Consider the following 21064-nt stretch of genomic DNA (forward strand, 5'->3'; position numbering starts at 1 on the left):
CACGCTTTCCCACGCCTGAAGAAGGCGTTATTGCATCAGTTGATACCAGGCAGCCTAGACGGGCAGACTATTTTACTGTGAGCTTGTAATAAACTCCTTATCTAGCTGTCTGTACACGGAGTTTCTATTACCAAAGTATTGCAAGTTCCATTTGATAGCAGCAGTGTTTCGAACCATTAGATTCTGACCGCCTCCTTGGATTTTTAGTGATACAACAAGATACACGACGTCTCGCATGTGCCAGCCTCGCCCCTCCTCAGTGCCTCTAGTGGTGTAATACCTGGCTGTACTTTCCGAGTGTCCAATTTTTCTCACCAGTGCTCACCTCTCAAACAACTGCACCCATACGCCTTGTTCCTGACCGCACGTGTCGCCGTCGCCAACCTACGCACCTGTTGCACCTGTTCCCAGCACCTGTTCCAAACTCATCATAGCTCCTGCCCCCACAGTGCCACTTATCACTGTCTGCCCGCTGCCTGCCCACCACCATTCTCTGCATTTGCAACTCACCAACTCTACACCTGCCTTGCGCCAACATCTGCCCTCACCACCCACCACCGGCCTCCGCCGCCGCCACATCTGGTCTGCATTACGGAGCCTCCTAAGACCGCCACTCCCTGCCGGTGATTCAACGCGGCGTCTCTTCTCCTCTCCGCCAAGCTGTCTCTCCACCGCCACTGCTGCCTCGCCCCGCCCCGCCCCGCTCCGCCCTGCCCCGCCCCGCCCCAGCCCAGCTACGTCCAGCCACCCCTGCACACCATACATCTCAACACTCCCATCTCTACTGTGTAACTATAGTATATCTTTCCTTTCTATAGAGATTATCCTCGATTTTCTCTACAGATTGGTTATTGTAAATATTCCATCTCATTTCCATTACCCCATTTTCATCTTCACCTACGTTATTTATACTCCATCTCATCCTTCGCATTTTATTTAAACCATCCATGCCCGCACCTTCATTCATTTTCACGCCTACTCGTGTATTCCATTCTCTCATTGTTATTTATACATTTCCACCTACGTATCCATCTTCATCCTTTCATCTTCCCGTGCAGCATTAAATGTCATACTTTCCACGTCAACCACTTAATACCAGCCCTCTTGACCCGGAAACATCACCTGATCCTACTCCTTCTGCCGACTCGAACACAATCACTCATTTACGAAGTGGCAAAGAGTACCACCGCCCTGTACCTGAGTCTCCCGTTTCATATCCCACAGAATCACTTACTACCCGTCCTACCCTCGTAAATCCAGATACCTCCTCCTCTACTCCTGCCTCTACACTCCCTTCTTCTTCCTCTACTCCTTCCCCTATCGTTCCCTCTCCTGCCTCCCTCCATACCCCGTCTTGCTCGCCCTTAACTGCCACTACCTTCTCCCTCTCCCACACCTCTCCTGCCACCACCTCTACACTTCCAGCCATGGCCAACCCTCCACAGTCTATCTATCTCGATGATGCCAATCGTCCCAAATTTACCGGCCAGGACCCAACTTGGTCTGTCTATGATTTCCTCAGAGAAGTCAAAACAGAAATACACAATAGACAAATAACCGATGAATCGCTCAAAGTAGCTTACCTCCTCGGTCGCTTGCACCACGGTAAATCGGACATCGGATCCGCGATCCGTGCAGGGCATTTCGATAGCATTCGTACCTTTGCTGATTTTCGTACGGAACTCATCAGCCTTTGTTGCCAGCATTCAAATACCGCGTCTCTCATGGGATTCATTAATCTCCTAAACCAACTAGATGAGGACTGGCGCGTCCCAGCGCAATATGCCAAGCTCCACGAAGCTGCTGCCACCATGATAGCAACTAGTAGCGAGATGCTCCAATTACTGGAAGGCACGAAATGGTTAGAAGACAAGAATGGTGTTCCAATGCTTTCACTCACCAACTTTGCTGACTTAATTGGTTACCTGAGATTCCTTCACTGGCTTACTCCTAAACAGCGAGAGCTAGCCTTGGAAATCGGTTTCAATCCAGAAGATAAAATTATTCAGGTCACTAAAGCCATTCATGAAAGAACAGGTTCGAACTACACGCGTCAGGGCACCACCCAACCCTTGGCCTCCTCAGTCTGTCACACCTCCACTATCCCAGACCAATCTCGCTCCCGTCCCACCACACGCGGCAGACCTGCCACACATCGTTCTCCTACCGCAGGTCGTGATCAATCTAGCGCCCGACGGAACAGACAATATTCGATTCTTTGCTGGTACTGTGGTCATCCTGGACATCGAGCATCCAGTTGCGACCGTACATACAGACGTCCTCACTCCCAAACCAGACAGTGTATGCCTTCCCACTCACGTCGTCCATACTGCAAATACCACAAATCAAGCATGACTCACACCACTGAGGAATGTCATTACCTCAACCGCCAACAGTCGGGGGAAGCACCGCGCCCGTATCGGACCAATATCACGTAGAACCAGAAACCCAACTCCCCATCCACCATGTAGGTCCCATAACATCCTCGGGTTTAGTGATTCTCGGCAGCAGTCATGACATACCAACGTCATTCTTCTTGGACACAGGATCTATAGTAAATCTCATCTCCGAAAATTCCTTACAAATTATTCATCACCATCACAACCACGTCAGTTTCCTAGAACCACCAGACATTCGCCTATGTGGTGTCAACGGCTCAGAGTTTAAGGTTAAGGGAAGAGTCACCCTTGAAGTCAAACTCCACAGAGATTTGCCCCCTATCCCAATTGAATTTCATGTCACTAATGACTTGCAGTATCCCGCAGATGCCCTTATTGGTTTCTCCACCATGGCACAACACTCCATTGCATTATTACCTGCTTGTGGTAGTATAGACATTTCTGGACTCCCGGTTTACACTATGGAATGTCCCCGTCCTGTTCTTATGATCAAATCAGTCCTTCAATTACCTCTGTCCCTATCACTACCAAAAAGTCCAGCCCAGCCCAAACCACCACTATCATCATCTGAGAATACAGAGATCATTCCTTTACTGACTGTGAGCAAGGACATAAATTCCTCAATGTCTCCTGATACATCATCTCAGCCTTCGAACATGGCTCTTACCTCCTCTCCCGACAACACTATCGCTGACTCAGACATGTCTCAGTTACCTACCTCACACAGTCTGAATGATCTTCTCCAACACGCAGAGACAAAACGTGCAGTAACAAATACGTGCACAATTTTGTTACCACATGAGTTCACCAAAGTCTCTGTTTGTGTTGCCGGTGCGAAAGAAGGAGTGGATGTACTAACCCTACCTGAGACGTGTTGTGTGAATGGCTCGACTTATGAGTCAGCGTGGTGTACAGTCTTAGAGGACAGTTTATGCTACCTGTACTTGCTCAATGTCACAAATGCTTCACTTCCTAGTATACCCAGCGGCCGTAAAGGTGTGCCAGGATTCCTCAATTCCTACTATTCAGACTGATGATACGCCAATCGGTGTATGTACTATTAACTCTACGGGATCTGCGCCAACATATTCACCTGATATGCTCTCACATCTCACTTGCACAGATTTCCCAGAAAATACGCCTCAACTCCTCGACCTTCTGACCTCGTACAGAAACGTGGTTGCGTTACCCGGTGAACCGATGGGTAGAACAGACCTTGTCAAACATACGATTGAACTACTACCAGGAACTCAGCCAATTTACATACCAGCGTATCGATTTCCTCACAGCCAGAGAACGCAGACAGATCAAATGGTACAGAACATGTTAGACCAAGACATTATTGAACCCTCCGTCAGTCCATGGAATAGCCCACTTTTCTTAGTACCAAAGAAGGACGGCAACTTTAGACCAGTAGTCGACTATCGTAAGGTCAATTCTGTCACCGTTCCAGACCGTTTCCCGTTACCTGTCCTCACTGATTTGCTAGAATCCCTTGGTGACAATAACGTAGTCTTTTCATCTTTAGACCTCCTCAGCGGGTACTGGCAGGTCAAAATGGAAGAGTCCTCTCGCCCAGTTACAGCCTTTAGCACCCCTTCCGGACATTTTCAGTTTAAGAGACTCCCTTTTGGTCTGAAAAATGCTCCTTCCGTGTTCATGAGACTTATCCATTCAGTCTTCAGCGGTATGATGGGACACTCTCTTTTTGCTTACCTAGATGATATCATTGTTGTGAGTAAATCCATCCCTGATCATTTTACCAAACTCCAGCAAGTCTTTGAACGCCTCCAGCTCGCAGGCCTGAAAATCAATCTCAGTAAATGTGACTTCCTGAGAAAGAAAATCAAATTCCTAGGCCATGTCGTAGATGCACAAGGCATTCATACTAATGAGGATAAAACTAAGGCGATCATTAACTTCCCAGAACCTACCACTGCCGACACTGTACGAAGTTTCCTGGGCCTCAGTGGCTATTATCGTCGCTTCATCCGGGATTATGCAAAGATCGCCGCTCCTCTGACCTACTTACTCAAGCAGAATGTGCCCTTTGTTTGGACTAACGACCAGTCACAGGCTTTCCAAAAGCTAAAGACAGCTCTTGTTAATGCCCCTGTTCTAGCGTTCCCTGATTATACCACACCCTTCCTTCTCTGCACAGACGCCTCAGGCACTGGGCTTAGTGCCGTTTTGATGCAACTCGATGAAGCATCAAGGAAGCGCGTAATAGTGTATGCTAGTCGCACCCTTACAACCGCTGAACATAACTACAGTGTCACAGATCTCGAAGCGCTAGCGGTAATCTGGTCCTTGAAACATTTCAGAGATATAGTCTATGGTTATCCAGTGCATATCCAAACAGACCACCTTCCACTATGTGATTTGTTCAAGAATCGCAACCTAACAGGTAGAGTAGCTAGATGGTCTGTCATCATTCAGGACTTTAATCCCACTTTTCAATATGTACCAGACAAGTTGAATGTAGTCGCAGACGCACTCTCACGTCACGTAGCAGCAGCTATAACATCACTGCAGCCTGAAGTAACTGCAAACACTACACTAAGGTCAGAAGTTGTTCGAAACTTTCAGCGCCAAGACCCCATGTGGTCCAAAGTCATTTATTTCCTAGAATCTGGCGATGCCTCGACCTTACCTACTCTGCCAGTATCACTAGATGAGTTCATGCTAGATGATGATCTCTTGTACAGGAAAACACTGCTAACAGGCAAAGATATGCCCAATCGCGAAGTACGCCAACTTGTTGTCCCCACTGCCTTGATACCAAAGGTTCTTCATATTGTTCATAATACTCCTCAAGCTTCCCATCCAGGTAAAGACCAATGCTTGCGCCAAGCATGTCTCAAATACTATTGGCCAACCATGCGCCGCGATATCAATGCCCACTGTGACTCTTGCCTCTCCTGCCACCACCACAAAGGATCAACCGGCTTACCAACACCTCTCTTACAATACCCAATCCTATCACGACCATGGGAAACTGTCTCAATCGATCTCTTAAAACTACCTCTCACAGAATCTGGCGCTGGGTACTTGTTCGTAGTGGTCGACCACTTCTCCCGCTACTGTGTCCTCGTACCCCTCTCCAACAAGACCGCGAAGAGCGTTGCACGTGCCCTTGTAGATCACGTAATTTGCCCGTTCAGTACCCCTCATACCATTCTTACTGACAACGGTACAGAATTCAACAATAGCCTTCTAGATGAGATCTGTCGCCGCTTTCATATCAGTAAGTGCAATGTCGTGCCTAACCATCCGGCTTCCAATGGCCTTGTAGAATGCCACAACCGTAAAATCTTAGAGTGCCTCAGACATCTAGGCTCCCATAGTTCGTCCTGGGATGACTGGATTCCCCAAGTGGCATCCTCCATCAATAGTTCCATCAATGCATCCATTGCTGAATCTCCCTTCTTCGTCCTCTTTGGCTTTGACAAGGACCTCCCATACTCTCTCTTATCCTCAAAGCCGGAACCCATCTACAACATGGATGATTATGTTAAACTAAAATTGGCCAACTTCCAGACAATCCACCAGTATGTCCAATCCACTTTGGCTTCCTCTCAGGAGGACATGCTGCAGCGCCAACATAAGTCCGCCTCTCCTATCACTATCAATGTAGGCGATCTTGTCTTTGCTCATTCCCATACGCGTTCCTCTAAGTTGGATGACAAATTTACAGGGCCCCACCGCGTCCTCACTCAACAAGGCAACAAATTTCACCTCCAGGACCTGTCCTCTAGGGACACCAGATGGGTCCACGTCGATGACTTAGAGTGAGCACCCCTTGGCCTCGTGTTGGAAGAGTCACTTACACAACCTCCTGCCCCTTCTTCCCCTCCTCCCATCCCTCAGTCTACCTTGTCTCCACCTATCCCTCAGTTTCCTTCCTCTCCACCTCCACCTGCTCATTCATCAATCAATCAATATCAGTCCAAACTGCGCTCTGCCCATCAACCTCTTCACGACCTCTCCCCTGATTTTCTAGGTACGATGTTAGCGATCTCCCTGCTGGCAGTGCTGACCCTCCTGGGGTCTGGGTCAGGTCAGGACGATGGTGGAGTACGTCCCGGGGCCTTGGTCGGCTCGGGAGGTGAGGTAATGCTTATCGAAGACGTAGCCTCTTTGCGCTACGATCTTGCGCCCCTGGCCGACATAGCCATTGCCCTACCTGCCTACGCGCACCAGCTCCGTGGAATCAGGACCCATCTCACGGCCCTCATGGGGACACACAACCCGAATGAGTATCTCTATAACCTTTTCCTACCACTCTCCTGGCAATTGCAATACATAAGTAACAGATGCACTGAGCTCAATGACACATTTTCCATTCAGACACCCGTGGGTCGTTCTCGTGTGAAATGAGGTCTCTTCGACTTCGAGGGTGAGATTCTGAGTGGCTTGTTTGGTGTTGCTACAGCCCGTGACATTTCTGGCTTGAAATCTGATCTCACTCATTTAGCTTCAGCCCTAGAATCACAACGCCGAGTCATTAAAATCCAACACACTATGTTACAGAAGCTCACAACCCAACTCAATGAAGTCACGTCCACTCTAAACAATTTCACCGATATCTTACAACGCCATCTTTCAGATCTCAACGTTATCTCTCAGTTCTTCTACCTCAAACTCAACATGGATAATCTCCAACTAGCCATTGACTCTCTCTTGTCTCAAGTCTCTGCCTTGGTTCGTATCCTGGTCGATGCTATCAATGGACGTGTCACTGCCGACTTAGTACTTGTCTCAGCTCTCCGTTCTGTCCTGGAATGGGCTCACTCCACCTTCGGTCTCTCCCCAGTCCTCCCTTACTCCTCCCTTGAATATTATTATCCTGTTCTCGAAGCCACCCTTCTCACCACATACGTCGTCGTCCATATTCCTCTCCGTTCTTCCATAACCTTTAACCTTTTCCACATCATTCCCTTCCCTTTCCGCCTCAACAACTCCTTGTTACAAGTATCTGTTCCTTCAGAATATTTCCTCCTCTCCCATGATCATCTTTCCGTTGCCTTCCTTTCTTCCACGGACCTCCAGCAATGTTCCTCCCTTACTCCGACCTCTCGTCTCTGTGCTGCCCACCTTTTCATTATCTTCCCTAGCAGTGCTACACCCTGTGAGTCTGCTTTAGTTCGCAACCATTCCATCTACTCGGCCTGTTCTTTTGTCCCAGCTCCTGACCTCCCGGTCCACCATGCTCACTTCAACCATGTCCAGTTCTTCTTCTTTGCTGTTCCCATCTCTGTCACAATCATGTGTCCTGGTTCTTCCATTAGCTCCGTCCCCGCTAGTGGTCTCTACAAAGCACCTGACTATTGTACCGTCAAATCAGAGCCCCTCATCACTTACGCCACTCGCTATCACCAAGCTGTCCGTAATCACTCCTATGACATCTTTCAACCACTCGACATACCTTCAACCCTACCATCTGCCAACATTAACATCACCTCCCCTAACTTGCGCATGCTCACCTTCCTCAATGACAGTGATTTCATTATGGATCAATTTTCTCTGGCCTTCAGCCGTTCATGGGTTCATCCAACAGTTGTGTTTCCCCCTGTGGTTATCGCCTTCATAGGTTTTCTACTCATCATCTGTGCAGTGCATTGTTGTGTCAGAAAAATGGAATGTCGACTCCAGGAAATCAGAGTCGCCACAGGCATAGTCCGCCCTATGCACAACGTAGAAACTCCCCGTACTTAGTGCCCTCACATTCAGTGACTACCCATGCCATCTGACCATTAACCAACCTGTGAACAGAACTCTGCCTACTAGAAAATGATGGTATTTCTTTAATGCATTACTGCGTGCCAGTGTATCCTACAGCAAATACAAAAAAAAAAAAAAATGAAGGAAGAACAACAATAGAACTCTCATATCTACTCCTTGTTTATCATGTATCAAACTATTATTGTGTAATTCCCATTATGTCTTAATCCTTGTATATCTTATATGTATATATCCTTCTAATTCCCTCCCCTCAACATGGCCATGTCTCCCCTACTGCCCCTGTATCATACTTATCCCTTGTACAAACCTCCCGGTCCTGCCTTACTACTATAATCAAACACCATTTAACTCCCGGTGTCAGGAGACACCGTCTCAGCTACCTGGGGGAGTAGTGTACCCCCTCCACAATATGTCTACCCCCGATGTATATATGTCCCTCCCCCCAATGCATACATGCCCCCACTAAACTTGCTAGGTCAGCACGCTTTCCCACGCCTGAAGAAGGCGTTATTGCATCAGTTGTTACCAGGCAGCCTAGACTGGCAGACTATTTTACTGTGAGCTTGTAATAAACTCCTTATCTAGCTGTTTGTACACGGAGTTTCTATTACCAAAGTATTGCAAGTTACAGCCCTGTCCCCCGCCATTTCACTGCCCTGCTCCCAACTCACACCCCCCTCTCTCATATACCTCTCCACCTCATCCCTCCATCTCATCCTCGGCCTCCTTTTCCCTCTTCTCCCCTCCACCTCACTCACATACGCTCTCTTCGTCAGTCTTTCACCCTCCATCCTCTCCACATGGCCAAACCACCTCAGTGTGTTCCTCATAACGTATCCTATCACATCCACATCCACACCACAACGCTCCTTTATATCCTCATTCGTCAGGCTGTCTCTCCATGTATACTGTATGTGTATATATATATATATATATATATATATATATATATGCAGATAAACATGTATATATATAATAAAGAACAAGGTCATGGTTTACTTTTGAACACTGTGTAATTGAGCTGATCCCATGAGAAAGAGAGCAGTTGATGAGAGGGATTTAACAAGTGAGGTGTGGCAAACTCATAGTAAGGAAGGAAGGAAGGGTGAGCAGCGTTTGTAATGGAATTGCCACATGTAGGTGAAAAGTAAGATGGAGTGGTGTAAGAGGAATGGAATAGGATGGAGGATAGAGGAAGATGGAAGGGAAAGGGGAAAAGGGAAAGGAGGAGGGGAGAGAAAAGGAGGAATGAAGGAAAGAGAAATGGACACACACACACACACACACACACACACACACACACACACACACACACACACACACACAAACCTTTCACAGTTATGTAAGCCAGCATTTATAGAAAATAAGTACAGATATACGTAAATATGCAGTGCAATATTTTGTATGTATTGAGAATGAATCTAGAGTGAGAGGGGAAAGGAAGAGAAGGAAGGAAAGAACAGAGTCTATCTATCTATCTATCTATTGCCAGACGCCTCAATCCTATTAGGGGTGGCCACAAACAAATCGCCTTCACGTCGCCTTGTTCCCCGCCATTTCACTGCCCTGCTCCCAACTCACACACCCCTTTCTCATATACCTCTCCACTCCATCCCTCCATCTCATTCTCGGCCTCCCCCTCCCTCTTCCCCCCTCCACCTCACTCACATACACTCTCTTCGTCAGTCTTTCACCCTCCATCCTCTCCACATGGCTAAACCACCTCAGTGTATTCCTCCTAACGCTTCTTATCACATCCACATCCACACCACAACTCTCCTTGTGCTCACTTCCCTGCTTCTTATCACTGCTTTCGAAGAACCAGCAACCTTTCTTCCCTGCTGTACCCTTTCAAGCACTTCACCCTCCAAACCTCCATCCTTACTCATCACACTACCCAAGTACTTAAACGTACTCACAGTTTTCAATTCCTCACCATCCAACCTCGCTGTACATTCACTGACTTCACCTCTCTCAAAGACCATCACTTTACTCTTCCCTACATTCACCTTTAGATTCCGTTTCTTACACACTCTCCGAAACTCATCCACCAAGCCTTGCAGCTCTCCTTCGTCTTCACTCAACAACACAGTATCATCTGCAAACAACAGTACAGGGAGTTTCCAAACACTACCCTCTCTCACCAGGACCACTCCAACATCCACTACCCTACCTTGTACCTCTTTTATAACCCCATCCATGTACAGATTGAACAATCATGGAGACATGACACATCCCTGTTTCAACCGAACCTTCAAAGAGAAAAATTCACTCCATTCACCATCCACACGCACTGCAGCCTTAGCACCATCATACATACTCTTCACAGAATTCAATAACTTCCAATCTACTCCATATATTGTTAATACTTTCCACAATCCTTGTCTATCCACCCTGTCATATGCTTTCTCCAAATCCATGAAAGCCGCATACAACTTCTTTCCCTTCTCTAGAAACTTTTCCACTAAAGATCTAAGAATGAATATCTGATCTACACAACCTCTTCCCTTCCTAAAGCCTCCCTGTTCTTCTCCAACTAATTCCTCTGTTCTTTCTCTAACTCTGTCAATAAGTATCCTACCATACACCTTTCCTATTATACTAAGAAGACAGATGCCCCTATGATTACCACACACTTCTTTTTCCCCTTTTCCTTTGTACAAGGGGATAATTATACCTGACTTCCAATCCTCCGGGACTCTACCTTCCTCACAGGCCAATACCTTCCTCCCAGGAAATACATGAAGGGAGGAGAGAAGAGAATGAAGAGTGGATAAGGAAAGGGAGGGGGGAAATGTTGGGAAATGAGGTACAGAAGGGAACAATAGGATGGAGAAAGAAAATGACAAAGGTGGAGAGGACAGACTAAGAAATATAATAAGGGGAAAAAAGGAGAGGGAGGGAGAAGGAGCAGCCCAGCTGTCATCAGGCTTATTGACGGCATCACGGTCCCCCCACATGCGCACAGACTGACCTGGTGTTTTCTGGACTTTGGTGGAATCTGGCAGATTGTCCACTCCACACAGTCGCTCGTATTCATGACACTGTATTATTACTGGGACTCCAACATTGTATTATTGTGCAAACCTACGAACGCAGTGGGAAATCCCCGAAAATTTCGCTCAGGCAGCTAACCGTCCTGTGACGGCACTCTGACTGTAACTGATTTTAAAAACAATTGTCATTGTTTCAGGAGTGACTGTCTTCATGTACTGACGTAGTGCTTCATTGAGCGAATTTATTACGTATGTATATCGTTCGCACCACCTCTTTTAACCGTTGAAGGTAGGCCACGCCCACTTCCGGTGAACATGCTTTTGTACCAGGCATGACGCATGAGATCAGATTGTTTTAGTAGAAGAGGGGCACCACCGAAGGATGGATACACGCCGTGGCGAGGATTCCCACGGATTTGTCTACTCCTGTGCTGCAGGCCTTAGCTCGGTGATGCCATGCCTTTCCACTCACCGTTGTTAATACTTAGTGATGGAAGGCCGAGAGAGAGACAGATAGCGCGTGTCTCGATCTGTGGATCGTCTGTGATTCCCAGAGATCGCCAATCTCCGTCGGTAGACCAGGGAGTGTGGACGTAGCAGACAGGAAGATCGTCAAAGATTACGCTTCTCATCTTGCGGTGTCTTAGGTGCGACTCCAGTCTACAGCCCCATGACCCCACATCTTCAATTAACAGTATCTTTTTTCTGTTCTGCAGGCTTAAGATTATTAGCTGGCATGACTGATTGAGCGAGTGAATTTACTTGGCTTGAGATTGTGAATTTTCTTGCATAAGTTCCCTTGTAACGTAAATTTATTTTGTTGTAATTAATAAACTAGCAGTTCTTCTCCTTGAGCTCGATTAAATGTAAGAATCGTGTTTCTTTTCTCCACATTTTGCTTACTGTAATTAGCTTGATCCCAGTTTTGCATAAACTTTTCTTATATTATTCACGACTGGTAGTTAAGCCAGTTCTTTCATATTAATTCATGAATCCACTTGTGCCAACTAGGAGTTAGCATCAACAAGAACCTATTTATTATTATTAGAATTAATTATCGATTGTCAGGGGTAAGGACACTTTCTTAGAGACCAACAGTATCAATAATTCAGCATTCGTGAGTGATTAATCTCCGCTGTGTACTGTTGAGAAAGGTAATGAAATTCTCGTCTTTAGAGAATCAGCAAAGTAAGCCGGCATAAAGTGAGAACTTACTATTTGATTTAATAAGTCGATTCCCTTGTGAAATGTGGCGACTTTCCTATTCTCCCAGAAGTTGGAGAAATATCCAATATATTCCTTGCCGCTCAGCAACAGACTGGCATTCTGTAAGCTATTTATTTCATTAAAATTGCTTAGTTACCCCAATATTTTAAACCCCCCGTGATACTACCTTTAAAAGCAGTACATCTTTTGTTGATCCATACATTAGTGGCTGTACACAAGAAGAACAACCTTATTTTCACAGAACATAAAGTTGCACACTTCTTTCCACTACATTACTTCTTGCACACCCACTGAACAAGTATTAACATTCAATCCCTTTGCTTCCATACCATCCCTCAACCTTTCGAACTTTTCTCTAGTCCCCCAAGGTAGTCCACTTCGAAGTTCTAACAAATGTCATTATGAACAGCAATAAAGTTAGCAATAACCCTTATACAGTACACATTAACACTGGCCGAGAATTCCTTGCTTAACTTTCTGCTCATTTTCTGAGATGCTGCAGGTCGATCGCACAATCTCTCACGAACTTAAAGATCCATTCATCGACACATACTGTATCTTTCTTATAGCCCAGTTTACTACTACCCTAGAGACACTACCAAACGCCTTTTCGAATTTTTTTTTCTTGCAGCTGAATATATCAGCCGTGTCCGTTCTTTGCACAAAACAAAAACTACACAATCATTTATATTCACTTTCTCACTTATCATGCTCTCAAAGACCCACTGCCCAATCCTTGCTCTCAGATATAGTTTAAATCTTTAATTACCTCTTCATTTCATTACATTTATCTTAATGCATACTCATAAACACAGGCCTCAAGAAGTTTCGGGTACTGTTTCTTCTCTTTCAACTGCATTTATGAATATAGTTATTACATTCATACTTAAAATACTAGCAGCTCTGAGCATCTTTGCAACTATTTCCAAGATGCCAACCGCTTTTAACCACGTTCATCCTTCTGACTGCTTATAACAGGCTCGTCTTTAATCTCAGTCCATCACATAGTGATGGCCAAGGTAAGGCTGCAAAGAAAATGGTTCAAGAAACGAAGGGGAAGACAGAAGGAAACAGCTCCTGTGAGAAGAGTGGAGAAGTTGCAAGATAGTGAGAAAATGGCAGAGTATAAGTGCATAGTGGAAGAAAGATTGGGAAGGTATAAATTAGAGCAGATGGAAGGAGTGGAAGACGTATGTAAGATGTTCAAGGAAGAGATAGGCGTAGCGTGTGAGGTGGTTTGTGGAGTGAGGAGGAGATGCAAGGGTGTGCAAGGGACAGCATTGTGGAATGATGAGGTGGAACGAGCTGTGGAACAAAAGAAGCAGGCTTATAGGGAATGGCTAGTGAGTAGAGGTAGGGGAGAAGATGAGTGAGAGAAGAGAGAGGTATATGTGAGAAAGAGAAGGGAGGTGAGGAGATTGGTGAAGGAGAATAAGAACAAAGTGGATGAAGAGTTTGGGAGGAATCTGAGTGTGAAATGGAGGGATAGTAAGAAATTGTGTTGGATGGAGGTAAAGAAAGTAAGGCAATGTGAAAGGGGTAATAGTAGGGGAATGAAAGATGGGAATAATAGATTGCTGGTGGCGAAGAGAGAGAAATTGAGGAGATGGAAGGAGCACTTTGAGGATTTGTTGAATGTAGAGAGTGAGAGCAATGCAAGTATAAGTGGTTGGGGAATGGCTGGGAGAAGAAGAGATGAGAGGAGGGAGGAAGAGATCAATAGGGCGGAAGTAGTGGAAGCAATGAAGAAGATCAAGATGGGAAAGGTCCCAGGAATTGATGGAGTGTGTGGCGAAATGCTGAGGTATGGGGTTGAGATTGTAGTGGAGTGGATTTGGAAGTTATGAAGATCGGCTTGGGAAGAGGGAAGGGATCCGGAGGACTGGAAATCAGGTATAATTGTTCCTTTATACAAAGGAAAAGGGGAGAGAGAAGTATGTGGTAACCATAGGGGTATTTGCCTTTTTAATGTGATTGGAAAAATATATGGTAGAATAATCATTGATAGGGTTAGGCATATAACAGAGGAGCTAGTTGGAGGAGAACAAGGGGGATTTAGGAAGGGAAAAGGGTGTGTAGATCAGATATTTGTTCTAAGATGTTTAGTTGAGAAGTATCTAGAGAAGGAAAAGAAAGTGTATGCTGCCTTCATGGACATGGAGAAAGCTTATGACAGAGTAGATAGACAAGGTGGAAGGTATTAAGAATATATGGAATGGAGGGAAAATTGTTGAGTGCTGTGAAGAGTATGTACGAAGGACCTAGGGCTGCAGTGCGAGTGGATGGTGAGCTGAGTGAGTTCTTAATGTGGGACTGAAACAGGGATGTGTGATGTCTCCATGGCTGTTTAATATATACATGGATGGGGTTGTAAAGGAGGTGCAAGGTAGGACAGTGGATGTAGGGGTGGCTCTAATGAATGAGGGTAAGATTTGGAAGATTCCGGTGTTACTGTTTGCTGATGATACAGTATTGTTGAGCGAAGATGAATGGGAGTTGCAAGGTTTGGTGAATGAATTTGGGACAGTGTGTAGGAGGAGGAAGCTGAAAGTTAATGTAAACAAGAGTAAAGTTATGGTGTTTGAGAGGAATGAAGTCACAGAATGCACAGTGAGGTTGGATGGTGAGGATATGGAGAATGTGAGTGCTTTCAAGTACTTGGGTAGTGTAATGAGAAAGGATGGAACTTTGGGGGATGAAGTGCTTGACAGGGTACAGCAGGGAAGGAAGGTTGTTGGTTCACTGAAAGCAGTGATGAGAAATAGGGAGGTGAGTATGGAAGTTAAGAAGTCACTGCATGATAGTATTGTGATCCCTACCCTGACGTATGGAAGCGAGGCATGGACCTTGCAAGAGGGGAACAAGTCAAGAGTGAGAGCAGTGGAAGTGAGTTACTTGAGAGGAGCATGTAGAGTGACATGGAGTGACACGTTGACGAATGAAGAAGTGAAAGAACGTTGTGGGGTGGATGTGGATGTAGTTGAGAAGATCAGGAGAAATAACCTGAGGTGGTTTGGACATGTGGAGAGAATGGAGAATGAGCTACTGACTAAGAGGGTGTATGTAGGTGAGGTGGAGGGAGGGAGAGGGATGGAGTTGAGAGGTATATGAGGGAGGGGGGAGTGAGTTGGGGGGAGGGTAGTCAAATGGTGGGTGACAGAGCGACTTGGAGGCGTTTTGTCTGTGGCCACCCTTTGCGGGATTAGGGTGTTGGGCTACAGACAGATAGATAGATAGTCTTTAATCTCAAGTGGACGTTGCTCTGGTTTAACATTGCCAAGGTCCTCTCTATCCCAGTCAAATGCTTCACTTAGCAGATGGTTGTAGCTGTCATACCATGCACTTTACTGTTAAGGTACTTGAAGGGTGGGAGCAGACGTCATGAGTCACCTAGCCAAGGTGTTAATATCCTTAATTTAGATCATTGAGCCTGTGGCGGGCGTTACTTCCACCTCCCTGGAGTATAAGGCCACTACATCATGCAGGCTACCCCAGTTACCTCCCCTAAGAACAGTCGGTCAAACAACTATCGCACCCGTGGGGTTCGGCAGGTGTGAAAATGAGCGAGTTCTGCAGACACACATTAGTCAGTAAACCCTATGCCTCAGAAAAGCATAGCACTCAGTATGTGATTTTTTGTGTGTGATTTCGAGTCCTACTAATTACCAAGGACAATATTTCGAAGTATAATTACAGAGGGCCCCATACACCACAGTGCTTAGTTGGTGTTAAGGAATGATACGTGCGGTAAGAAGGCAGATACTTTTTTTTGACTGACTGTATTACCCTAGCTACTAATTGTTACCTATCAACCAGCAAAAGGTGGATGGATGCATGAGTTGAGTGACGCCAGCTGCCCGCACCAGAATTCGAACCCTGGCGCTAACGGGCCGTCAACTTGGCAGTCAACAATGTTGACCACTCAGCCACAGTGGCCGTTTTATATGCATATATATTATTGTAAAACTATGGTTCCTGTCTCCAATATATTCATAACATTGTTGTCATTTACTTAGTGTTATAGAGACATTCATTTTGTCAGTCCAGTGTTCATCATTGTTCACATTTTATAGAGTGTTGGGCATGTTAGAGACATAGTGTATAATAATGGCCACTTTCGTATACATATAAATACCGATATATATATATATATATATATATATATATATTTATATATATGGAGCCTCTATGGTACAGTGGTAAAGTGTGCATGTTCGTACACTAAAGAACAAGGGTTCGCGCCCTGCTAGGGTAATAAACTTTGGGAGCGTCCTTCTGGCCACGTACTGCATTGGCGGACACAAGGGGTTCTGTGGTTGAATCAGTGTCGCATACTATAAAGTATGCTTGCATCTAGTCGGCTTGCGCTGGCCGATTACACTTGGTTCACAGACTAAACACACATCGAAAACCACTCCAACACCACAATTACACTTACAAGCACTTCTCCCCCTACACACAATCTCTACTAGACAGCCTAAGCCACTTGGTAGAAATACGTTGGCTGTATCGTCCCCACTTTGGTCGGGATAGGCCGGTCCTGCAGTGGACACTCAAACGGCTGATGATATATATATATATATATATATATATATATATATATATATATATATATATATATTATTACGGAACAGAGAAAACTGTCCCGCAAAGTTCCAGGTTCAAAACAAAAGAGTTAGGTAAAATTACAAGTTAAAGTTTAATGCTCAAACTAACAACTAAACATTCAGGACTCATAAGGATAATGTAATGGCAAAAAACAGGTTAAATATATGGTTAACTGCAATAGCCTCTATTAACACGAAATTAGCAAGTGTAAATTTATCTAAGTCAGCCCTGATAAAATGAGAAAACCAGATAATGCTCAGTTAATGCAAGATATATTATTACAGATACAAAATATTATCAAAAATGACTGACATAAAAACACATGAATCACAAAAACCTCACTAGGCCTACGAATCAACACCTTATGCTATACAGTACAAGGAAAAAATGTAATAACACTTATACTCAAATTACACAGCTGCTAGATGGCTGGAGACTTCCTGAGCACTCACAATAATAACAACTGTACAGGGGAGGACAGAGATGTGAGCAAAATGAGGAGTAGATCTAAGTGGCCATTAATGCAGAGACTGAGCTCATTATATAGGGGCCGGCAGAGCATGATACAACTTGTAAGAAGGACGCGCAAATGAAGCTATAGGGGACAAAGAGTTGACAATCCTGCTCTGAACAACAGAAAGAACGACTTACTCTACTATAAGGGTAGAAGGGGGGAGTGAGGTAGAACACGCTCGTGATCAAACATGCAGCATACTGTACGTTAGAATTATACAAAGAATGATGAAATCATAGGCTATGTAACACCTCCCCATAAAGAAAAAGAAATTTACAAAGGAAATTTCTTATTACTCTAAAACAATCTGTCTAAAGTCTAGATAAGCAATCTGCAATAACATTTTCTTTCCCCTTGATATGTTGTATGTCTAATGAATACTCCTGAAGAAGTAGACTCCATCTTGTCAATCTCTGATTTTTATCTTTAAACTTACTAAGGAAATTCAGTGGGTTATGATCGGTATAAATGACTATGGGGTCAAAACCAGAACACAAATAAAATGAAAAATGCTGTAAACCCAAAATCAAGGCCAAAAGCTCTTTCTCAATAGTTGAGTAGTTCTTTTGAGGTGGAATGAACTTCTTACTGTAATAAGATACAGGGTGTTCAATACCCTGATCATCCTCGTGCAGCAAAACAGCCCCAGCTCCTGTATCACTTGCATCAACAGCCATCTTAAAAGGCTTAGCAAAATTTGAAGTAGCGAGCACTGGCTGACTTAATAGGATAGCTTTAAGTTTGTTGAAAGAGGATTCACAGTTATTGGTCCAGACAAATTTAACTCCCTTTTTCAGTAGGTCTGTAAGTGGTGATACAAGAATTGAAAATTTAAGAACAAATCTCCTGTAATAACCTACCATTCCCAAAAATCTTTGTAGCTCTTTCCTACTTTTAGGTCTGGGAAGATAACTTATAACCTGAACCTTAGCTCCTGGTGGTGCAACATGTCCATCACCAATTACGTACCCAAGGTACTGAACTTTAGCTTGACCAAACTCACACTTTGATAAATTAGCTACAAGATTAGCCTGAACCAAACGCTCAAGAAATTTACTGACATGGCATAGGTGATCTTTCCAGTTGTCACTGAAGATTAATACATCATCAATATAAACAACACACCCTGCCAAACCCTCTGTTACAACATTCATGAGCTTCTGAAATGTGGCTGGTGCATTCTTCATACCATATGGCATTACAGAACATGCAAAAGTCTTTCCTAGTGTTACAAAACATGAGATCTCCCTAGCACGTTCAGTCATAGGTACTTGCCAGTATCCCTTTAACAAATCAAACTTACTTATGTATCTAGCCTTTCCGATCTTGTCTATGCAATCTTCCACGCGAGGGAGAGGGTAAGTGTCTGTTTTGGTTATCTGATTAACACGTCTGTAGTCGATGCAAAGCCGCTGTGACCCACCTGGCTTAGGGACTAGAGTGACAGGAGAACTCCACTCGCTCTGACAGGGCTCAATCATCTTGTGGTCCAACAGGTAGCCAAGCTCCTTCTGGATGAGAGGAACTTTCACTGGGTTCACACGGTAAGGAGGCAATTTAATTGGCTTTGCGTCTCCAACATCGACATCATGCATCAACACAGTGGTTCTTCCTGGAGTGGCACGGAACACTTGCGGGTACACCTGCAGTAATGCCGAAAACTCCTGCCTTTCCTCGGGAGCTAGATGGGAAAGCTTAGTCTGGAGATCATTCATGATATCAGGATTCTTCCCCAAACTATCACTCAGGCTCATGCTGCATGGGAGAACTTCACTTGCAGACTCGGGTGGAACAGCTACAGTGCAGACTGGATTATTTTCGTCCCGCCTGTGATATAACTTTAGCATGTTGATGTGACAAAGTTGCTTGTTCTTTCTACGATCTGGTGTGGCGATGACATAGTTGACATCACTGAGTTTCTTCTCCACGAAATAAGGACCACTAAACTTGGCTTGAAGAGGTTGCCCATGCACCGGTAGCAGAATCAAAACCTGATCTCCTGGCTGAAAGTGGCGTAACCTGGACTTCTTATCATACCAAGTCTTCATCTTCTCCTGAGCAGCTCCTAAATTCTCTCTCGCCAGCTGTAAAGCAGTGGACAGCCGTTCTTTGAACTTCATCACATACTCCAGCAGGTTGACATCATCTTCCTCCGACAGCCAGCATTCCTTGAGTAGCTTAAGGGGTCCTCTTGCTTCATGGCCAAACAGTAGTTCAAAGGGTGAGAAGCCCAGTGATTCATTTGGAGATTCTCTTGCGGCAAATACAACGAATGGAAGACCTTTATCCCAGTCTTTCTGATGTTCCAAACAGTATTTCTTGAGCATCGATTTGAGTGTTTGATGATATCTCTCCAACGCTCCTTGAGTCTGGGGATGGTAAGCTGAAGACATGAGCTGGGAGATGCCCAACTCTTTCAGAGACTGCTTGAAAACATTTGACATGAAATTACTTCCCCGATCTGACTGTACCTCCTTGGGCAGACCAAACTTTGTGAAGAACCCTAGCATTTCCTTAACCACGTTCTTTGCTGAGATATTTCTAAGTGGAATGGCTTCAGGATAACGAGTAGCCATATCAATCAGGGTCAAAACATAGAAAATCCTGAAGAAGTCTTAGGAAGAGGGCCCACAATATCCACCAACACACGGGTGAAAGGCGCCTCAAAAGGAGAAATGGGAACTAGAGGTGCAACCTTTTCGGTCTGATTACACTTCCCCACAACTTGACAGGTGTGACAAGAATTACAATACCAGGAAACATCCCTGGAGATACCTGGCCAGTAGAGGTGTTTCAAAATGCGTGCCACAGTCTTCCTTACTCTAAGGTGTCCTGCCAAACTGGAATCATGAGCCACTCTAATGATATCCTGCCTACAAACACGAGGGATGACAACTTGATGTACAACCTCCCATTCACAGTCGGCTGATGCTGTTGGGGGTCTCCACTTCCTCATAAGTACTCCTGCCTTTATATAATAACAAATAGAAGCACCAGCTGACTCTTCCTCACTACAAGCAGAGTTAGCTAGACCTTTCAACTCAGGGTCAGCAACCTGCAACTCAACCAACTCTTGACGAGACAAATTATCAACACTACTGGGTTCTGCCTCATCTGGTGAGTGGTCCAAATTAGCAAGAAAAGTGTCAGCTAGGATAACATCATCATCATCATTATCCTCTAAGTCACCAGTAACTTTAGATTTAGCCCTAGTGACAGCACATGCAGAGAACACATCAGGGACATCACAATCCTGGGTCGCAGCCACTGGCTCACTAGACAACTGAGGAGCTGGACACACTTGACTTCCACCAATATCATTTCCAAGTAAGAAAGTTACACCTGACATTGGGAGTGTCTCAACCAACCCAACTATAACGGAACCATTAACAAAACCAGACTCTAAATTCACTCTGCACAGAGGGACAGAGAAGTAATTATTCCCTACACCTTGTAAGATTACAGTTTCATCAGAGGAATTAACATTAGAGCCTAGAACACTGGTCAGCGTAAGGGATTGGCAAGCACCTGTATCACGATATATTTTAACTGATTTCCTGTCATTACTGTCCAGA

The 21064-nt window shown here is 44.9% G+C and overlaps 1 protein-coding gene across 1 annotated transcript in view; it reads right to left on the minus strand.

Annotated features, from left to right (window-relative positions):
• Positions 1-21064, minus strand: part of LOC145397679 (protein amalgam-like) — a 127523-nt gene that overhangs the window by 60589 nt on the left and 45870 nt on the right. The gene's annotated exons all lie outside the window — the stretch shown is intronic.

The sequence above is a fragment of the Coenobita brevimanus genome, chromosome 42, assembly GCF_032717465.1.
Source record: "Coenobita brevimanus isolate Jiangsu-jjx chromosome 42, ASM3271746v2, whole genome shotgun sequence".
NCBI lineage: Eukaryota > Metazoa > Arthropoda > Malacostraca > Decapoda > Coenobitidae > Coenobita > Coenobita brevimanus.